The sequence below is a fragment of the Aulonocara sp. 'chitande type north' Nkhata Bay genome, linkage group LG14 (assembly GCF_057382095.1).
Source record: "Aulonocara sp. 'chitande type north' Nkhata Bay isolate Kocher_YH1m ecotype deep benthic linkage group LG14, A_spYH_male_GT1.1, whole genome shotgun sequence".
NCBI classification, from domain to species: Eukaryota; Metazoa; Chordata; class Actinopteri; order Cichliformes; family Cichlidae; genus Aulonocara; species Aulonocara sp. 'chitande type north' Nkhata Bay.
In genome coordinates this window covers 10,686,340-10,709,890 of record NC_141357.1, presented here as the reverse complement: position 1 = coordinate 10,709,890, position 23,551 = coordinate 10,686,340, and positions in this window count along the sequence as shown.

Here is a 23,551-nt window from a genome sequence, read left to right as displayed (position 1 = left end):
TTCCATAGTGTGTAGCAGGAACATGCATGTGTATAGTAGGACAATTAGTAGTATACATACAATTGTAGCTAAACACAGAGCTAAGAATATCAGATACACAGGTCACCTGATAGACAGTCTTGGAATTTTAAACATGTTGGAGTTAAGGAGACTAGTTGCTGGACTTTAGAGAAGGAATGTTGTCCCATTCTTACTTCATGGTGTGCTAAATGCTTTCAATTGGTGAAAGATCTAGACCGCAGGCAGGCCACGTCAGCACTTCGACTCTTTCACTCCATAAGCACTAACGAACCCTCATATCATCAGAGATGCAAGTGTTTGACTTGAGAGCTGAGTGTTAATAACAAGCTGTACGGTCCCTTTTTGTTGCAGAGAATCAAGTGTCCATGTCTCACTAAAAATAACTATATATTTGATATATTCATGCCTGAGGATGTGAAGATCACGGGCATCCACTTACTGATTTTTCAGCCTTTGTGCACAGAGATTTCTCTTTCTCTGCATCTTTTTCATGATATTATGCAATGTTGATAATGAGATATTCTTAGTCTTTACAACTTTATTTTGAGAACAAATATTATACAGTTTTTCCACAATTTGTATTTAAAGTTGTTGTAAGACCCTTTTTTCAATCATGCTAGTGGCCGGTTGCCAGGTAATATAATTAGTTGTTTACTCTGGCTGTTTCTTTTTAGTATCACTTACTTTTGTTGCCTTTATGCCAACAATATTGTTTTATGTTTTACTGTCAATAAAATAAAAATTAAATTACATTTCCTCATCTTGTCATGTTTGTTCGGTGTTTATAACAGTTTTATTTTAGCTTATTCCAACATCCTCTGCTTACTTTTGTTTCCCATTGGCATGCTATCCCCCCCGACATGTGAAACCAAGTGAAAGCTGTGGTTCTCTAGGTATGCAGTGTTACCCTGTAAAGGAGTAAGGAAATAGGAGTTAGTTCCACATAATGATTGACCCAACTGTCAGCTTTCGAGTATTACATTTCTCTGCAGGGCCTGCCTAATTCAATAGAGCTGGATGTTTGGAAACAGTGAATTTTAAATATAGAGGCAGGAAAATCTCTGAGGGTCAGACAGTAATTGACTCTTTGGTTCTCTGGCTCTTTGCAGTGATAGTGATGTGCTTTGACAGGAGTCCATCTACGAAGGTTTCACCTTCCCTCCCACCTTTCATTTTTTCCCAGTGCATATGTGTGGTCAGCGTATTATCTTAAACACCCCTGAATTCATGCCTACGTGGAGCCTGTACTACATCAAACAATTCTGGTGAATATTTATGGAAAGATTAATAAACAAATAGGTGAATACTTTCATATTCAGCCGTCCTTTCTGGATGATGCTCAGGATTTTTGAAAACTTGTTCTGGACACTTCTCTGGAAGCCAAAAATGTATAAACTTATATTGTGTAAGTTGATAAATTGAGGCCTCTCTGTACTAACATGGTTTTAAAGAGACAAATATAGAGTCCCATAGATATTCACACTGACTAGACTGGGGATGATTAACTCCTCCCAGTCTTCTCTCTATCTGCTCTCCTTTGCTCAGCCATTTTTTCCCCCACACTGTTTTGAAATGTAAGCCAACCAAATCAATCTCTTTAATATATGGATCAAAATGCTATGCAAGACACTTCAAAAATATTCAGAGAGCAAAGAAGATTAAGGAGAATATGAAATCTCTTTTTCTATAAATCACCTTGAGCCAGTGCTGGAGATGTTTCAGAACTGACTGGGAGCTCCAAGCCGATCATCATATTAATCTCCTCCCGTGGTTGGCACTGTAGGTGCTGTTTTTATGGTAGCCTGTGAGACTAACATTGATCTTTCTTTATGTTACATTTTACAGTTTTTTTAATTTTTTGGTGCAGGGATAGCTCAGTAGGTAAAGCGGTTGCACCGTGATTGGAAGGTCGGGAGTTCGAATCCACTGAACGGCTACCCTGAGATACCCCTGAGCAAGTTACTGTCCCTACACGCTGCTCCTCCTCGGGCGCCTGCTTAGTGGCTGCCCACTGCTTCACTGAGTGAATGGGGCAAATGTAGAGAGAGTAATTTCCCCATGGGGATCAATAAAGTATACATTATTATTTTATCCCCCCAAAAATGTTATAAATTTGTTCTAACATAGATAAATACCAAATATCAGCTTCACATATGTACTGTATTTTTTGTAATAGTGATAAAGTAAACATCTTTTAAAACATTTTTGCATAAATGTTTGGATTTATTGATTTACAGACAATTTATTTTAAAATATTACCTTTTTACAGAAGTTGAAAATAATCTATGTGTGTTGACAGACATGTCAGTTCTGTAAGCCGAGAGCAAACATTAGACACGGTGACAGCTCGAGGTTCACTCTCCACGGGCTCTGTGGCATCAGGGTTTGGTGTTTTAATGTCATGTGTTATACCGCCAGTGTCAGGAAAGGAATCAGGAGTGGATGTGACCCACAAATAGGGAGAGACAGCAGGCAGGAGTCCAGGAGACACAAAGACATCTCAGTGTACTGCCAAGGTTACGCACCTTCACAATACACACACGCGCGCACACACAGACACACACACAAATGCTGCTATTTTGCCAGAGGTTACTCAGCCGGCTGACAGCAACCAACAAATAAAAGAATCCCACCGCTGAGCCAGCTGACTGGCATAAAGAGCCTTTATCCATAGCCAAGGAAAAGAAGCACCCTGTCACAGAAAAAGAAGCCAAGATGGGAACGTTGAGGAAAAAAGAACCATAATCTGTCCCAAAGGTAAGATATGAGACTGGCAAAGGAAGTACTGAAATAACATCCTGGTGCTCTGGAGCTGAATCAGCCCCAGAGGGGAGAAACTGGCTGGATGAGGCAGAGCCAGAGGATAGATGTACAGGTGATATTTTATTCAGCACTTTGCAGTTGTCATACAGATTGATATGCTGCGATCACTGTTGTTCCCATCGGAACATGCTGTGCTAGCCCTCGATCATCCTCCACTGAAGCATGATATAGCAGCTTGGCCCTGTAGGTGTTGGTGAACCTGGATTTTCTCAGTGCTGTTAAACCAAGTTTAAGTCTTGAAATTAATATTTTAAAAGGTTGGCTTTAAATGATTTGTTTTGGTTTGCTTTTTGTTTTTTGGTTAAGTTTAGATTGGGGGTTTGCTGGAGGGTGATGTGGGGGCTCTGTTTATCCCTTCCTCTGCTGAATTTATACAACATATCCAGTGGGGACTAAATTTCATGTCAAGAAATTTCTGATTATCTACAGAACTCTATGCAGTTGAGATCTGCTACTTAATATATTTCATTTGGTTTAGTTGGGAATCATGGACTGCTGAATGTGGAAACTTTCTAGATGTATTTTTTTGTTTCTTTGTTTGGGCTCACGTGTAGAAATATACCCTACCTGCCTATTTAAGTGCCCATGCCTGGCTTAATGGCATAATGTAAGGGGGGTTTTAATTTTGACATGTTAAAATAGCATCACAGTGTGATGCTATTTTAACATGCCTATGGGAAAGAAAGGGATTTAAATGAAATAATTCAGTGAAATTTTACGTAAATTATTGATATATATTTGTGTGAATGAATATTTATGTTTAAATGAATATAACAACATTAACTGTAGCAAAACAGATGCCCAGAAAGCATGCATATTTTTCTGTCTTGGTTGTCAATTAACAGTAAAATTTTCCATTTCACACTTTGCCTCTCCAAAACGTTAAATGTACACATATGCAGAAGTTGCAGTAATATGCAGTAACAGCAGAGAGAACTATTTTATTTCAAGCCAATATCAAAATAATCACAGGAAAATGTTTAAAAAGCCATCATTAAAACATTTGCATTTATATACATATTAGCTACCTGAATCGTTTCTGACCATTAAGGACCCCGGAATCTACTTCATATGTTTTTTGCTCACTAAAAACTTTAAATCCTTTATTTGCAATATATTGCAAGATTGGAGAAACTGCAGTTTAATGCAGTTTAGCATGCATGTCTGTTTCATGCTTTGCCTCTCCAAAACGTGCAGTGGAGACAGTGAACCTGTGTGTCTATTACACATTTTGCATTGATACTCGATATTAAATGCACTAACTGCACTAAAATTAATCCTGATTCTCATAATAAACCACCCGCAGTGACATTTTAAGCCTTTAATATTTGACTGACAGAAGTCTTATGAATATTTAGTGATTCATAACAAATGTTATGGAGGGGCTTGGGGGAGGGGGGTTGGGGGCAAATGTCAAGCAAGATTCTATTTTGGCATGTTGTGTGATTTTCTATTTTCAGTTGTCAAATGTTGTTGTTTTGTCATTATTCGTCATGACAGACATGTAGAAAAGTTAAATCAGTAAATGAGTAAATCTGCCAGATTCAAAGGGCTAAGAGACTGAAATGTGAGTTTTTTGCTCATTGTTATGCAGGTGCTAAAAGCCCCACATTTCTTCAGTCCAACAGTTTGTCACTGGATTATGGTTTCTTTTTTTTACCAGCTAAATCTGGCAGATATACAAATAAAACCTTTGTGCTTAGCTGTAAGTGTTGCATGAAATGTCATATGTGAAGTTCTTGTTTTCTCTTATTTTGTGGTGACGATAAGGCTTATACCCTCAGGTGTGCCTCATATCCCCCTTTCAGGCATGCCTTTACCAGACTTTAACACAATGCTGTTTGTTGTCTCGGGAGACTTTACTGTCACCTTGTTTCAGAGCAAAAGGCTTCATAAAACCCTGTGATCAGATCATCAACCATCCACTTTTATTACACTCTTAAAGTATAGTCTCATCGGTGCAGAGATGTTAGTGTTTTGTTGTAGAGAATGAATTATTATGCTATTCTCTTATCTTGGAGTTTGTAGAAGAAATTTGAATCTTTCTTTAAACTTCTGAATAACAATTCAGATGAAAGGAAAACAAAATTGAAACCAGTAGCAATGATAGCCCACACAAATACACAAATGTGTGTGTGTGTGTGTGTGTGTGTGTGTGTGTGTGTGTGTGTCTGTCTGAAAAAAATGAAATAACATATTGTTGTCAGTCTTATACTTGGATATACAGGCCAGCAAGGATTGTCCATGTAAACTTGTGTTGCCAATAGTGCCGATGCTGCAATCTGAATCACTACGTTTATGAGTGGTGAAGTAAATTTGACTTTACTTAATGGATATTAGAGAGAGAAACACCTGGAACCTGTCAACTGACAACAAAGACAGAAAAATGTGCTGCGAATGTAATTCAACAATCTTTCTTTGTTTTTTCTCTTTTCACTGTATATTAACCAAACCATCATGAATATTCTCATGAATTTTACAGCAACATGAGTTCATGAGCTCTTCTTTATCACTAATGAATGCTTCTATGTTCCTGAAGAGAAATAACTTCTAATTTGGTTCTCTTTGACTGTAATCAGAGCCTTGTACTATGCATACACTTCATGCTGGGAGATCTTAAAGGCTGATAAATAGTTACACAGCATAACGTCATTATAAAAGAAAACAAAATTTGCTCTATCACAAAAAGATAGATCTGGAAATCCCAGAAAGAGAAATAAACCTTAATATCCCTCTTTAATGAAGGAAGTCATTTTAGCAGAGATTATTCCCAGTGAAAGCTTGTCTCTTTTCTGCGCTGCAGCACACAAATTATTGTGTCATACTGTGTGTCTGCCTATGAGAGGGGTTGAAAATGACCACTGTGTCTTGTGTAATGGCCTCTCTGTGGAGGACGTGAGGAATGAAAACACAGTGTGTGTAGATGTTGCTTAAATTTCATTTGCACGGCGACTTTGCAAATGTTTGTGTTAGTGAGAAATGTCAGTGAGTTTTGATGGATTGCATCTGTGCATTCATATACACACCAAAGCATCACTCTTTCTACCTCATCATCCAAGGAAGTCAGCGACACAATTATGCATCAACCAGTGGCAGGAAAACAAAAATGAACCTCTCTGCTTCTTCCACACTAGGGAAGAACTCAAACCAAATACTATAACTTGTCATTAATGCAAAGTACTTTGTCTCTCCATTATTACACTACTTGTAAACTATTTTGAGTTCAGGCTGTCCTATTATAGAACTTAAAAATCAGAATATTTACCGGGTTATTGAGACTGCATTGTATTGTACTTAGCATTGTGGTTTGCTTCTGAAAAGAAAACTAAACGGGGAAAAAAAAAAGTTTCTCCATAATAATCCTAATAAATCTGAGGTTTGTAGGATTTCGTCATTAGGGCTTTTAATGATTTCAATATGGAGAAAAGTGAAATGATTTGCAGCCTTAATAAATATTCACCAGGCAGAAACAGAAAGCTTTTTCAGCTGTGTAAACATGTTCTGAAATCAACCACATTTTTTGGCTAATTAGTCTCTCCAGAGATGCTTCTTAAAATTTGAGGCCGATGTTATTTGGAGACACGATGATGATGCTATAACCAGCTTTGAGTTAAACCAATGAGATAAGAGTTTGATTGAATTTCATTTGTTTTGCTGTGACAATGCTTTCAGCAGTAGGAACAGTAGTAGGATGATGTGTTGTTACATACACACACACACACGCTCATGTAGCAGCATCCCGCCATGTCTATTAAGTTCACTTTGAAACTTCACTTTGAATTAATCAGTTTAGGAGCTGCCATGTGTAAAACACTGCTGCAGCAGCTGTGTGAGTGCATGTGTGTGTCTAGTGCTACAGTAACTGTTTCTCCCCTTGGAGAATTACTGGCACTACAAAATACTTAGTTTCTTCAGCCAGAACAGTCTGTGTGTGTGTGGGTGTGTGAGTATCTCCTGTGCAAAAATTCAATTTGTTTGTTTGACACCTAATTATATACTTGTAAGGCTTTCAGACTTATTAAATATTGCATGCACTGCTACCTTTAGAAAGTGTGGAATCTGTGAGATGGTGCTAAAATAATGGGTGCAGTACATTTAATGTTAGGAAATGGCACCTCAATCAAACAATGTATAATAAGTAGAAAGATGAGAGAAAAGAAGAATTAATCATTAAAACTGCATTGTCTTGACTTGTTTATAATAATGACCTGATATTCCCCATTCCACTTATAAAGCAACACTTTTAAGTTTTCTTTCAAAATTTATAGTCGTGTGTGTGTGTGTGTGTGTGTGTGTGTGTGTGTGTGTGTGTGTGTGTGTGTGTAAATGGTATTAAATCACAATGTAGTTACAACATAAAGTTACTTTATAAAAGAAAAGCATATTCCACAAAAAAATCCTGATTTCCCCTTAATGGTAAAGTGTTTTCATATAATTTCATACTGACTTCATAATGTAAATAGAAACTGGGTTTATTTCTTTGTTTTATGTGCTACAGTGTACAGTACATTCCACGCACGATAATGGTGAAGAAAAAGGTAGCAGAGATCAGTTTACATTTAGGACAATGATGCTAAAGTGACACTTGGCAAATTCTAGCTTGATCTTTTCTATGGCAAGAAGATGAAAAGCAGCCATAGCAGAAAAGCTAATACACTATTTGGACATAGGTATTGGGCCATAGGGTCTCATAATTTTTTAATTTAGCTATTTTCAGTCTCTTTGTTAGCTGCGCATAAAGTCAAACACTTATGCATACAGTCTGCCTTTACAAACATTTGTGAAAGAATGAATAGTTCTAAAGAGCTCCCTGGATTTGATCGTGACACTGTAATAGGATGCCACAACAAGAAGCCAGTTCATGAAATTTCTTGAAATTGCTTGAAAGCACGTTGAGTGTCTCGAAAAGCGCTAAATAAATGCAATCCAAATGCAATCCATTACAAAGGGAGGTTGCCTAGTGCTGAGGCACATTCTTGTTTTCTGCTGCAGTTACAAATCTTCCCTGGCATTAACATCCACTCAAAAAATGTGTGCCCAGAGGTTCACAGCGTGGGTTTCCCTGGATGAACGGGGAACCCATACTCGGTGCATATGCAGGTCATATACGGCCAAATTTACTAACACTATTAACCATGTCACCTAATTTGAAATTTACTCAATGAATTACTCAACGATGACCTAAAACCTCCAATCAAAAGGAGTCACACAATACCAGCAGTGACAAAATTCCCTGCAACTCTTCAATTTTTGATGTTGCATTCTTTTTCACTTCCTGTGCCCCTTCTGTGGCAGGAATTTCACAGCCAGGCTCGAAGTAAAATGCCTGAAGAATAGAGCGAACATCAAAATGTTGACCGTGGATCCGGTCTTAAAAATAATCAGGTTTTGATGGATGTGAGAAACGGGAATTCTTAATAGCAGCCATGTTTTGATCAATAAAAAAGCTTAAAAAAAACCACATTTCTCAATAACGTTTTACTACACTCACATAAACTGAAAAACTAATTTATACAGTTAATTAATTAACACACACACTTCCAAGACACCCCATACAACTCAAAAATATTTAAGAAATCTAAAACAAGAAAAATGCATAAGTAAATTGAGCTTATTCATCATTATTTTACATCCATCCATCTTCTTCCGCTTTATCCGGGGCCGGGTCGCGGGGGCAGCAGCCTAAGCAGAGAAGCCCAGACCGCCCTCTCCCCAGCCACCTCCTCTAGACTATCCGGGGGAACAACAAGGCGTTCCCAGGCCAGCCGAGAGATATAACCTCTCCAGCGTGTCCTGGGTCTGCTCCAGGGCCTCCTCCCGGTGGGACATGCCCGGAACACCTCACCCAGGTGGTGCCCAGGAGGCATCCTTATCAGATGCCCGAACCACCTCGCCAGCCACCCTTCGGAGGAAGCTCATTTCCGCCCCTTGTATCCGCAATCCCGTTCTTTCGGTCACTACCCGCGGTAGTGGGAAAAAAGAGGAATGGATCCAATTGGCCATTCGTGTTAGGTAGCAGTCATGTGGTCAGCTTGTGTTTATAATAAATTCTGATTGTATAATAAATTATCTGGTTTAAAAAGAAGAGTAACACTTTTTTTGTTAAATGGGTAAAAAAAAAAGTAAAGAGTCTGTCTTGTACAAAACTGTATAGTTATGATTATATATATTTGCAGCATATCCCATTCTTCTCTCTGACAAACACTTTTCCAGTCCTTCCATACTTGGCTTGGATTTTTGAAGGATTCATGTCATACAAACAGAGAAGATACTGGTAAATATGTCAGAAATGTGTTTGATGTGTTCAGGAAAGAGGCGATGAACAAGCTAACAAGTCTGCAGAGACTCAACAGAAGAATCATCCAGAGTACACATAAAGCATTTTCTTTTCTGTTGTCGGCAGCAGACAAGCGGAAAAAAATGGAAGCCTCACACGAGTGCACCCGAAAACGTTAAATTTTAACTCTGTGTTTACAAAATGTGGCAAAGATCTACAGGTCTACTTTTTTTACTTGATTTCTTTTCAGCGGAGGCTTCAGGTAACTTCAGCCCAACAGATCCGTATTGACTGAATACAGCCCGTATGTCAGTGACCCTGAAAGCTCACTGACAGATACTTTTAATGAATAACAGAAGTAATGTGCCAAATGTCAGATGTGCTCAGAAGAAGTTGGCAGTTTAATCTAGTGTCAGAGGTTATTGTAAGACTCAGGTATCTTTGTGTGTGTTCGCATGTTTTTTTGTTCTGCCCCACAGAAGCCAGAGCCTTTCATGTTGGGAAGCCTGGGGATGTTGTGCTCCGTGCCCTTAAAAACAGCATTGTCAAAGGATAGCATTGATGTTGAGCCACACAAACATACCTTTCATTCCAAGTTTCATTTTTCTTTCAACATCCATAACGATTTTTTGATCATTGTTATTTTTAAGTAGCAATGGTTAAGCACTCATCACAGCAGAGTTAGTGCAGGCAAATCTAATCTTAGCTTACAGTTTATGAGAATATAATAATATCAGCTTAATTTATTTATTTATAAATGTAATCTTTAATCAGTATATCATTAAAAAACTGTGTAATTTCTGCAATAGCGGCGGCCTTCATGCTATCTTAATTTGGATTTGTATAATCCACTGCATTACACACAGATTTTACATGTTAAAGCTTCCCCTTGGCCTCAGGGCAAGAGGGGTGAATTACCAGTGGGAGCTCTCTGTGCTTACTCCAAATTCCTGTCAAGAGTCATTAACCTGCTTCTCCACACCAATTTACAGGACTGCTTACTGGCATAAATCCCACTTTTCATGCAGTGTCGCAGTCATATTATAAAACATTAATAAATCCATCCAGTAGCTATACTTGTTTTACCCCTTGGGCGGGTCACTCCCATACAAAATAGGGCTAAAAACCTGTGGTACTTACTCTGGAAAACACCCTCAGGAGCCACAGGGACTCACATGTTAAAATATAACAATATGGGACCTGATTGGAAAGTCTGCATATGTGTGTTTTTCGTCATTGTGCAGCAGTTAGTGTTCCTTCACGTCACAGAAAATAGGTTATTAACTTTTAATGATGGATGATCTCTGGAGGAATTTATGTCATAATTTCTATATTTAATTCTTAGAAAGCAATTTCTTTGGTTTAAACAAGCTTAGGCTGACCAAATGCTCCTTAGATTTGTAAGCCATCTGCACCATCTAAAAAGCCAAATCCACAGTTTATTTTATGTTATGTTAGGCTGCAGGCTTTTAACAAAATGAGATGCGAAAAGTTGGATCTTAAATCATCTTAAATAACTTAAGTAAGCACCACTATAGGACAACAGACATAAAGCAAAGCTAAAAGTATCTGGCTATCCCCCAGGTCAACGGGAACCATGATGAGGTCACAAGGAGATGCTTCCCATGGAGAACTAAGCGTTTCTTCTTCACTCCCTTCTTTTTCACTCTGTGTTTATATATCACTATTATTGATTACAAATGATTGCTTACCTTAATTAGTTATTAAAATTTTTAAACTCTAGTGCTCTCCCCAGTGTGTCTTTTGTCCTGCCTCCAACCTAACTCTTCTCTTCCCCCTCACCCTCAACCCATTGCGGCAGATGGCTGCCCCTCCCTAAGCCTGGTTCTGGTGGAGGTTTCTTCCTGTTTGAAAAGGAATTTTTTCTTCCTTCTGTTACCAAGTGCTCGCTCGTAGCGGGTCAGCTCTGCTGTATTGCGTCTTCCTCCCCACAGATGCCCTTACCTAGGGCTTCTCATCACAGTTTGAATTTTAATTCTTATTAATCTCCTCAGGTGTATGTTTATTGAAGTGACTAGGTTGAGTGCCTTGCTTTAGGGCACAACAGCAGGAATCTCATTATTAAAACAAACAGTAGATAATATTAATTGTTTTGACATCTTGCCAATTAACCATTCTGCTGCACTGCAGCTTGTTTTCACTTTAAATATTATTACAGACTCGTGCGTTTGTTGGGCTCATTTAACCCTCCATCCCCAATTGAAAAAAAGAGGGTGACTCTGAAACACTCTAAACACCTTGATTTAGCTAAACAGTATTAATTACAAGTCATTTTTAATTTAAAGATCACAAAAGGCTTTCAGACTATATATGGCAGTTTAAGAAGAAACAACTTACAGACTACCCATTGCACACTCATTGCTAGCATGTTGAGATTTTAAGTGTTTGTGTGGCGTAAAGAAAACAGATTTTTCCTGTTCAGTACTGAGACGTTTTCAGAAAGCTTCGTGTGAAGATGAGGCAAAGCTATCCCCTTTTACTTCTATACATTTTTTATCTTTTATCATCTCTTCCCTTCAACCTTTTTATCTGCATCCTCCACCACTGCTCTCTCCTACCTCATCTCCACCTCATCCTCCTTCTCTTCACCTGAAGCCTGAACTGAAATCCAGACTCTAAAATATAATTTGTGCATAAACAACCTTATTTTTTCCTGGTATTGTCACAGTTAATTATTGTCTGCAGATTAGACGGAGACCCTTACCTAAGGCTGTCTCTAGAGAGCTGACAACAAGCTAACAACAACAGCTGGTTATAGATTAATGGTACAATAGCTAACATTAGGCTTGAATGTCATAAAAGCCACACTTTACTTCTAATGAGCAGTTCGATTAAATTGTCATGTCATACGAGAGTTTATTTTCTAATTGCCTGATTCTCATGACATTAGCACCTCCACAAAGACAGATTCTGTAACACTGGCTTACATCAGCTTTTTTTCCACAAAGTTTTACAGCCTCCTCAACAGGAAATAGATTTGGACACACCCAGCATTTTGACAGCTGAGATAAACAGATAGTGATAGCCTGCACTAAATTACTATAGATGAAGTGTTCCTACCACTGAAGACAGAAAAAAATAAGAGGCAAGGAGTGGGGGTATAAAATTCTGAGAAGAAAATAAACAATTTTGTGGCAAACTACAACAAAATAATGTCAAGCCTTTGAGATTTATGAGAAAAGAAGTTTGCCAGTAACAACTCAGAAAACAGCATATTTTAGTCCAGGAAATGCATCGATTTGCACATTGGGTATGTTGTGCACTATGGCCACATTAGATGACCTAATTGAATTATATTATTTTCCATTATATTTGGATTCAGCTCTCACATTATTGTAAGTATCCGGACCTTACACTGCAGTCTCAAGACATTATCACGAACTGAGTCTATTCAAAAGAAAATTAATTTGGATGTAGTGTATCAAGAACTAGCACAATGGAGAGATGCAAGGATATTGCTGGTTACATCTTTGGGCTATTCAAATGGGATTTGTGGTACAGCAGGAAACCACCTGACAGATTATTAAAGTAATCAATCCTCATGTTGCGGAGCTTCAAAGAGCCGAGTGTCTTAGGCGACGGCAGTAGGCTACAGCACTAAGGAGCTGCTTTTTTCTAAAAAAATTGCCACTTTAATGTTGAAAATTTAGAGTTTTTTCTCTGAATAATTAGTGAAAAGGTGTTGATGTTGTTCGACTACATTAAAAAATGTTAACCCTGTTTGGTTTGCCAAGTAGCTCTGGCAGGTTTATGAAATGAGAAGTATATCTGGATAATCCACGCTGCCTCAGGGAACATTTCCTGAAAAAAAAGCCTTCATTATTGCCTTTATAGAGCATTTCTAATAATTATCACTCCACTTCACTAGAATGTCTGTAGAGATTGCCAAGAGTATCAGTCTACACTCCAGTCTGCTGCAACCGCTCCAGCTCCAAAATTCACTTTGTTTTTGCTCAAACTGCATCCACCTGCAGAGACTTCATAAATTTAAATGTCATTCTGTCTTTTATGAACCAACATGCCAGGGTCATTTCGTCTCACTATTCTTTGCATGTGGTCTTGCAAAGGTAGAGCATGGGGACTTTGTTGCAAACATTTTTGATTAGAAACATATAGTGTAGGAATGACACTGCGATTACATTGCATCCATTTCATTTTTGGGTCAAACGCCAACAACTATGAGAAAAAAATTTACTTTTCTGTGACTTGTGTTGTGAAAATACTCTCACTTACAGATCACTCAACGTCTGTCTCAATGGAAAAAGGCTTTTCTTGTTTAATTTCAGAGGGAAAAAAGGCCTATGATATTTGACATACCTGTAGACTGATATATGGCGATATATAAAATAAAATGGAAGACGCAGAATGGCTCATCTTCAGTGACATGTAAAAAGAGTCACACACCCTAAAGTTCTTAAGGCCCTTTTTAAAAGGTTTGATCCATCTACCTTCTGTGATATTATCCTCCATCATCAGGAATGCCAGTCATATCCAACATTAGCAGGACCTAGCATTTTTCCTCCAGAGTCACCAGGAGCAACACACACACACACACACACACACACACACACACACACACACACACACACACACACACACACAAACATACACACACATTACCCTACACTTTTTTTCACCTGGAGTTCCATTAACCAACCACCCAAGCTCAACTCAAGAAGGGTACAAGTACAAAGCAGGGTAAAGATGCTAAACTGGCAAATAAGCAGTTGGGATGCTTTAATTGGGGTAACAGGTGACTACAATCACTAAACTGGTCTGCCAGTCTTAATTAATCAAGCAACTCTAGATTTTCATTCATCTCTATATTCCTTAAATCATTCTTTCATCAATTTTAGCTATCAGAGGAAAACTTTTTATAAGTGATAAAGCACGTCTCTCTAGATTTTTTTCCTGTGTTACATAATTGAAAGCTAAAGTCTCTCCACAGCCTCCTCATTTATCCTCACCCGCTGTGTTCAGGTCATATAAGCTAATGCTACATCATCCTTTTGAAACCATCCATCCATCCATCCATTTTCATCCGCTTTGTCCGGGGCCGGGTCGCGGGGGCAGCAGCCTAAGCAAAGAGGCCCAGACCTCCCTCTCCCCAGCCACCTCCTCCAGCTTATCCGGGGGAATACCAAGGCGTTCCCAGGCCAGCCGAGAGATATAATCTCTCCAGCGTGTCCTGGGTCTGCCCCGGGGCCTCCTCCCGGTGGGACATGCCTGGAACACCTCACCCAGGAGGTGCCCAGGGGGCATCCTTGTCAGATGCCCGAACCACCTCAGCTGGCTCCTTTCGATGTGGAGCAGCAGCTGCTCTACTCTGAGCCCCTCCCGGATGGCCGAACTTCTCACCCTATCTCTAAGGGAGAGGCCAGCCACCCTTCGGAGGAAGCTCATTTCTGCCGCTTGTATCCGCGATCTCGTTCTTTCGGTCACTACCCACAGCTCGTGGCCATAGGTGAGGGTAGGGACGTAGATCGACCGGTAAATTGAGAGCTTCGCTTTTACACTCAGCTCCCTCTTCACCATGACGGACCGGTGCAGCGTCCGCATTACTGCAGCTGCAGCCCCAATCCGTCTGTCGATCTCCGACTCCCTTCTGCCATCACTCGCGAACAAGACCCCGAGATACTTGAACTCCTCCACTTGGGGCAGGAACTCATCCCCGACCCGGAGTGGGCACTCCACCCTTTTCCGGCTGAGAACCATGGCCTCAGATTTGGAGGTGCTGATCCTCATTCCCGCTGCTTCACACTCGGCTGCGAACCGCTCCAGTGCGAGCTGGAGGCCCTCACCCGATGAAGCCAACAGAACCACATCATCTGCAAAAATCAGAGATGAGATTCTGAGGCCACCAAAGCGAAAGCCCTCCGCCACTTGGCTGCGCCTAGAAATCCTGTCCATAAAAATTATGAACAGAACCGGAGACAAAGGGCAGCCCTGGCGGAGCCCATCACCCACCGGGAACGAGTCCGACTTATTGCCGGCAATGCGAACCAAGCTCTTGCAACGGTTGTATAGGGATCGAATGGCCCGTAGCAATGGGCCAGACACCCCATATTCCCGCAACACCTCCCACAGGACACCCCGAGGGACACGGTCGAATGCCTTCTCCAAGTCCACAAAACACATGTAAACTGGTTGGGCAAACTCCCATGCACCCTCAAGTATCCTGGAGAGGATAAAGAGCTGGTCCAGTGTTCCGCGACCAGGACGAAAACCGCATTGTTCCTCCTGTATCCGAGGTTCGACTAACGGACGAACTCTCCTTTCCAGCACCCTGGCATAGACTTTCCCAGGGAGGCTGAGGAGTGTGATCCCCCTGTAGTTGGAACACACCCTCCGGTCCCCTTTCTTGAAGATGGGGACCACCACCCCGGTCTGCCAGTCCACAGGTACTGCCCCTGATCTCCACGCAACATTGCAGAGGCGTGTCAACCAGGACAGCCCTACAACGTCCAGAGCCTTCAGGAACTCGGGGCGGACCTCATCAACACCAGGGGCTCTGCCACCAAGGAGTTGTTTAACTGCCTCAGTGACCTCGCCCCCGGAAATTGGCGGGTCATTCCCCTCATCCCCAGACTCTGCTTCCTCCTCGGAAGACGTGTCAGTGGGATTAAGGAGGTCCTCGAAGTATTCCTTCCACCGCCTGACAATTTTCTCAGTCGACGTCAGCAGCGCTCCGCCAGCACTATACACAGTGCAGGTAGAGCACCGCTTTCCCCTCCTGAGACGTCTGACGGTTTGCCAGAATCTCTTCGAGGCAGCCCGAAAGTCTTTTTCCATGGCCTCTCCGAACTCCTCCCACACCCGAGTTTTTGCTTCAGCCACTGCCCGAGCCGCATTCCGCTTGGCCTGTCGATACCTGTCGGCTGCCTCCGGAGTCCCACAGGCTAACCAAGCCCGATAGGACTCCTTCTTCAGCCTGGTGGCTCCCTTCACCTCTGGTGTCCACCATTTGGTTCGGGGATTACCACCACGGCAGGCACCAACCACCTTGCGGCCGCAGCTCAATGCAGCAGCTTCGGCAATGGAGACGCTGAACATGGTCCATTCGGACTCAATGTCCCCAGTCTCCCTCGGAATGCTGTTGAAGCTCTGCCAGAGGTGTGCGTTGAAGATCTCGCGGACTGGGGCCTCTGCTAGACGTTCCCAGCACACCCTCACTATGCGTTTAGGTGCACCAGGTCTGTCCAGCGTCTTCCCCCGCCACCTGATCCAACTCACCACCAGGTGGTGATCAGTTGACAGCTCAGCCCCTCTCTTTACCCGAGTGTCCAGAACATATGGTCGCAGGTCTGCTGATACGATTACAAAATCGATCATTGACCTACGGCCTAGAGCATCCTGGTGCCACGTGCACTTATGGACACTCTTATGTTTGAACAGGGTGTTCGTTATGGCCAAACTGTGATTAGCACAGAAGTCCAATAACAGAGCACCACTCGGGTTCAGATCAGGGAGGCCGTTCCTCCCAATCACGCCCCTCCAGGTCTCGCTGTCGTTACCCACGTGAGCATTGAAGTCTCCCAGCAGGACAACAGAGTCTCCAGGTGGAGCACCCTCCAGCACCCCCCCCCCCAGGGACTCTAAGAAGGCTGGGTACTCTGAACTGCCACTCGGCGCATAAGTGCAGATGACAGTCAGGGAAAAACCCCAACGTACCGGCAGCAAGCCGAGGGGATATTAGGATACCCACCCCAGCCCGCCGCCTCTCACCAGGGGCAACTCCAGACTGAGACAGAGTCCAGCCCCTCTCCAGGAGACTGGTTCCAGAGCCCAAGCCATGTGTAGAGGTGAGCCCGACTATATCTAGCCGGTACCTCTCAACCTCACGCACTAACTCAGGCTCCTTCCCCACCAGAGAGGTGACATTCCATGTCCCTATTGCCAGTCTTGGCAGCCGGGGGTCAGTCCGCCAGGGCCTCCGCTCCTGGCCGCCACCCGGCACACAATGCACCTGACCCCTATGGCGCCTCCTGCGGGTGGTGGGCCTGTGGGAGGATGGGCCCATGTCTCCTCCTCAGGCTGTTCCCGGCCGGGCCCCATGGACTAAGGCCCGGCCACCAGACGCTCGCCCTCGGGCACCCTCCCCGGGCCTGGCTCCAGGGCGAGGCCCCGGTAACCCTATCCCGGGCAGGGTAAACTGTTCCCTCGATGTCCTTTTCATAAGGGTCTTATGAATCGCTCTTTGTCTGGTCCCTCACCCAGGGCCAATTTGCCATGGGAGACCCTACCAGGGGGCAAAAGCCCCCAGACAACATAGCCCCTGGGATCCCTGTGACACACAAACCCCTCCACCACGATAAGGTAGCGATTCAAGGAGGGTCCTTTTGAAACCGTTAAGGGTAATTACATATTTTTAGTTTATGCTTCTCTTGAAGACTTTTAAGGTGAAGTTGCTGAACAGATGAGAATAATCTTTACATTTTTTTTATACAGTGAAATGTTTAAAGAGGACAGTGTGTGTCTGATCATCATCGTGAAGAACATTAGTTAGAGTTGGAGTAGGGTTCTGATGGTTATGCAAAGCTAGCGCTCACCAAACCATAAAAGTACTTCTTCTTCAGCTTCTCAGACTCACAGTGTTACTATGAGTGGGCCAATGGGCCTTTAATTGAAATTTACAATATTTATCATCACAGTCCATGGGGGATATATAAATATACTGTAGATTTTGCATATTAGAAGATAAAACTCTGCTCGATATGAATGAATTGGATGCAGACGGTTTACTGGTAAAACGCTCATCTTAACTTTAATTTAGTGGTTGAGTGGTAATTAGAATTTCCAAGGCATGGTATACATTATTAAAGGATTCATGTAATAGCAGGACTCTAACAGCAAATATTGTTACTCTGCTGCTCATATATAACGGTTTTGTTCTCAGCTGTATTTTTACGAGTTTATTTTCCTCCCCTGTGCTCTTTTTTTAATAATAGGTTGCCTCTTATAAAGCCATCATTCACTACAAACATAAATATGTGATATTGTGGAGTTTTTTATCAGAACTTGGTACTCTCAGGCATATGAAAAAATACTTTATTGCTCTGCATTGTGAAGCTGCAGTCTGTCTTTTTTTAAGGTGATAAAAGGATCTGATTTGATTTAGTCATTTACTGAATGATGTCGCTGATGCTCGTTTCACTTGGGGGGAAAAAATGCAGTGGCTAAGCTATGTGTCGGAGCAAGCTGGTGTCATGAGACAAATGTAGTCCTCAGTTCAGAAGTTTTTCCAGCGGTTTATTTATCTAAGAAGTAATTTTTTGACATAATGGTAGCATCAGGATCTTTAGCAGTGTGGGCTTGGTTTTTCTTCACTTAAAGTCAGTGATGCAGAAGAAAGATTCTGATGCAGGGTAAAAGCTGCAGGTGTGTTGAATTGTTTCCTTCTACGGTATAAAGGCTCCCTTGAGAAACATTTCCGACCATGAAGGGTTATGCATTATTTTTTTGCACTCTTTTTTTAAATCCATCTCCCAAAAAATGTATCCCCCGAGACAGCAGATATAAAGTTTGGAGGAGACTCTATACAGTGGTTTTTACCTCCCTCAAGGAGTTATGTTGTGCATCCATGTATGTTTCAATTCTTATCTGTCCATGAATACAATAGCTCAAAAAGACTAAATAATGAAGGCTGAAATCCAATAAAACTGTGGTGTAGAGTGGAGTCATGTTAATGATCCATTTGGCTTGAAGACCGAGGTCTTCAAGGCCAACTTAATGATTTCCTGGTCAAGAGTTGACAAAATGTCTTGTAATTGTGTGGTGAGCATTGTCAACATATGGAAATTACCATATAAAGATTTAAAATATCATGTCACATTTTACCTCTGACCTCTCCTTCAACGTCAGTAGATCGATCTTGTCACGGGTTGCCGGGGCAAGCCGTGTGTGAATTATTAACGGACTACATATAACAATATGAGGAATGATATGTGGGGATTTTTAAACATCATGTTACTTTGAACCTTTGACCCCGTCTTCAAGGTTGAGGTCAAACTTTCATAAAATGTCTCTTTATCTTTAAAACTATGCTTAAACTTCTGCTGCCTTTGTTTGTATTGGCAACAATTAGGAAACAATACAGGTATATGTGAATTCTAAATATCACACTATAGTTTGCATCGCATTTGACCTCTGACCTCACTTATACAATTTACATATTTCACGTTAACCCTCATTTTATTAGAAAATGAGTTCCCTATAGTGCAGATCAAGTTATTGTGTCCAGTTATGTACAACTCATTGTTTGTACAACTCATTGTTTGTTAACCATTACTTAGTCCTTAGGGACTAAGTAAAGCGCTATACAAATACAGGCCATTTACCATTACCTCCTCTTATATAATGTTTGATTTTTTTTTTGATTGTTTTTAATGATCACCAGCATTGACATCTGTAATTTCTCTGACAGGTATATTGAGCTGAGGAGGTTTCTTATTTTAAATGGTGGCTATATTTTAACAGTTATGCCGATCCTATGCCTCTTACACGATCAATAATGAAATCAGGAGAGAGATAGACAGTAGACTTTTACAAACTTCAGCCTCAACCCAAGCATAGTTGGCCATTTACTCTAATCGGACACCTGTTTGATACATGAGGCTTTGTCCTTTTTTTTTTATGTTCCCTCACCCACTTCCCTACTTTCTGTTTTCACATTCAAACGAAGACAATCATGATGTTTGAAACTGTAATTACATCCTTTGTTTGGTAAACAATGCTGTGCACAATAACCAAACACATTGTTTGCTGCATTTTCACACCAGTGTCCGGACCAACAGCGCCATTCTGGTTAAGCTATAAAACACACAATCCAGTAATAAAGGCTTAACTGTGCCAACAATGAACCAAAAATGAAAACTGAAAATACAGTGAACAATGAGAGGGAGGATGTCAGTTGCACTGAGAGGAAAAAGAGCATCTTGTATGAAATGGCTCTAATAGATGCTCTCTCAAAGATAGAAGCAGGAATCAAGAGATACTGGTGATTAATTATTTATAATTTTTTTCAAATTTCATCTTTATATTAATAAGTCAATTATAGTACACTGGCTCACACAGAAGAGCTTTTTAAAAGAGAAAGTGAGGGTGCAGAGACAGACTGTGGAAGGAAGAGGGAGATTTGCGGGGCGGGGGGGTGACTATAGATGGGAATTGATATGAGTCTAGTGATTCAGATTCCATTATTGATATCATTTATCGATTCTCTTATTGATTCTCATTGTGCTTATTGCCTATGCCAACGTCACTTAGCAACATATCAAAGACATTACCCACATAGCAGACAGGTCTGGCCCAGATCTGGTGTCAAGCTGGCACTGCGGGCTGACTTCTGGGATGGTAAGTGGTATGTCATCCAGATATGGTCCAGGCCTGGCGTAGATGGCACTGTTTATGTGATGGCATGCCACATCTGGCCCGATTGTAGTTTGGTGTATGTGGCCCAGGCTCATAGAAAACAGGTCTGGCCAGGATCCGGCATCAAGCTGGCACTTCTGACTGACTGGTGTCATGGCAGGGTGTGTGTCAACCAGATGTTGGCCAGGTCTGGCAATGATGGCACTACTTATGTTCCTATTTTCCTATTTTAGTTAGAAGACCCGAATGCCATGTTGCAATACTATACTGCTATGGTAGCCAATGTTTTAAGTGCATGTTTGACAGGTTTGTGAGTGTACACTTTATCCCAAACCTAGTGACGGTTTACTTATGTTTACCACTGGGTGGCTGTAGCTCAGGAGGTAGCGCAGGTCACCTACTTATCAGAAGGTTAGTGGTTCGATCCCTGGCTCCTCTATTCTGGATGTCAGGAGTGTGAATGTGTATGAATGTAGTTAGGAAGCATACCAACTGCTATAAAATGAAAATAATCTATTAAAAACATTAACTTTCTTTACATCCCCTCATTCATACGGCTTCATACACTGTTTAAAAAAAGACAAGGCAAAGTCTAACTAATTACACAAATAAGATTTGGGATCAAATTCCGATCTCTCTGGATTCCCAGCATATCCTGATATTGTGTTACATTCTGTCTATGATTTGAAGAAAGATTTTTTTCCTGCTGTCATGTTTTTGTGTGGCAGATTTATATTTTCACTTTTTGTTTTCAACATTGTAGTAAATTCACCAACACAAATTTTCAGGTTGTAAGCCATTATGATTTGTTTGTTTGGATGTTGTATGTCACGCTGGGAGTGTCAGGATAGGCTCCAGCACTGAATCCTGCCCACAAACAGGTTAACACACAAACTACAGGCAGGAGTTCATGAGAGAGAAACAAAAACACAACACAACCCCTGCCAGCACATCTACACAGCCAGCGACACACCGTGGCTTAGTTCCGGAAGTTAGTAAACTAGTTGACAAGATTATTACTACTGAACTAGTTTTCAGGCCTTTAGCAGTTGTAAAGAACGGGGGGGGGGGGCTGCCACAGCATGAGAGGCCAGGGTGGGAGGAGGGAGCAAGCAATGAGCCAAAATCAGTCCCAAAGGTAAGATAAGAGAGACGCAAACACAGCAGAGATTCAAGAAACTTAGACTGTAACTCACACAGAGTACTAGATGAAAGTTGAGTGAGCCTCTTAGATAGATAGAGAGATCTAACCCTCCCATTTATTTTGCTTTATTTCTATGATATCCTTCATCCTTCCAGCCTGTGGGCTGGCCAAACATAAACCTGAGAAGCTTCAGCATGAAAACTGTATTTTCTTCAAAGATTTCAGTGTCACAGATGACGTTCTTGGTCACTCTTCTGATGTTACATGAAGTGATGTCACACTAGTGTCAGCAGTGTGCTAGTGACTGCTAAAGATGCATTTGTTATTGGCCTTTCTTTTTCACTGCCACATCAAACGAGACCTTACGCAATGTAATGTAATATGAGAGTGTAATTGTTTTTGTCTAATAAAGCCTCCTCACTAAACTGTTAGTGGAAAAGCATTTCTTTCAGAGTCACAGTAATAAAACTTGAATTCTTGGCAGAGATATGAAAAGGTCAGTACAGGAGCAAAGGAGAGAAAATGAGATGAGATGGTGGTATGAGTGTTTCTCCTCTCGGAGAAGGAAGATAAAGATGAAATGAAGCTCTTAGGGAGGTGAATGAAGCTGAAAGAGGGATGATGTGAGAGAGGTGCATAGTCTGCAATCTCTGCCAGGCAGTATGTGTCTGCTCTTTAGCTGTGTGGGTGACAGCTCGCAGTGCCTCCCTTAGGGAGACTCACTTCAGGTTACAGTATGAAATGTGATCTTTACGACGTTAATGGTCCCACGCTTTCATGATATGCTTCTTATGCGAAGAGCCATTTATCTTCTGCCGCGGCATCTGTCACCACATGGTAGACCTTTTTTTTTTTTTACTTTGACTTTAACCAAGTAGCTCTTCCAGCATAGCCCATTTTAAGCTTTAAACTCTAGTTGTTGATTAACTTCACTGCTGTAAGCAAAATTTGTAGTTATAATAATCTGCACATAAACATCAGTGTGAACACAGCTAAGACAGGCAAACAAAACAGTGTAAATGTGTGGACTGATCTATAACTTTTTTCTTTTTTTTGGATTATATAATTCACAAACTGTGTGGCACACCTGAGATGCATGACTAGTGCATTGTGAGCTCTCGATTGAAAGGGTGAGGCATGACAAGAAAGAGCAGAAAGCACAAGAGGAGACCGTCGAGCGGATATCCTCATCTAACGGCAGTGATGAATCCACCGATGATGAGAGCAGTAGCACTCCATCCACTTTGAAGAGGTTACGCTTCACTAAAAACATTGTTAGACCATTGGCAATGGCAGTCCTGGAATGCACCAAGCTGAGTCATAGATAAGCAGTTCGTGTCCTGTCTGCAACAGCATCTGCTTTGGGACACAACACTTCTGAGTTAGCCATCAACAGATCCACACTCAGGACTTTATGAGTGAGTTATTGGCTCATGTGGAAACAGCCCGATACTTTATGAAGTCCTTTTTCTCTGTCAGTGTGGTGATGAGTCTTTGTCTGAAACAGAAATGATTGTCAGTTTTTGTTTTCATTGCCCACTAGTGTACCACTACCAGTCATCAAGATGCTGGTAGATTACGTGCATCCGATATTTGGTACTAATATTTTTCTAATAGAGATAAAATATTTTATCCGGATGCATGTTTTCACTCTGGGGTGCTAAGAGTGAAAATATGCTTGCTGTCCAGTGACATGCACAGGGTGTATATGCAATATACTTCATCCTACAGGAAGGATAATGGGGCTACTCCTTGCTCATTTTGCCATGTCATAATCATTGTGTGAGGATTTGTTGTTTTACAGATATGTCCCAAGTACAATGACAGCAGAGGAGGTTTTTTAGACATCTTGATTGTTATCTGAGAGAAAAATTGAAAAAGTGTGTTGGAGTCAG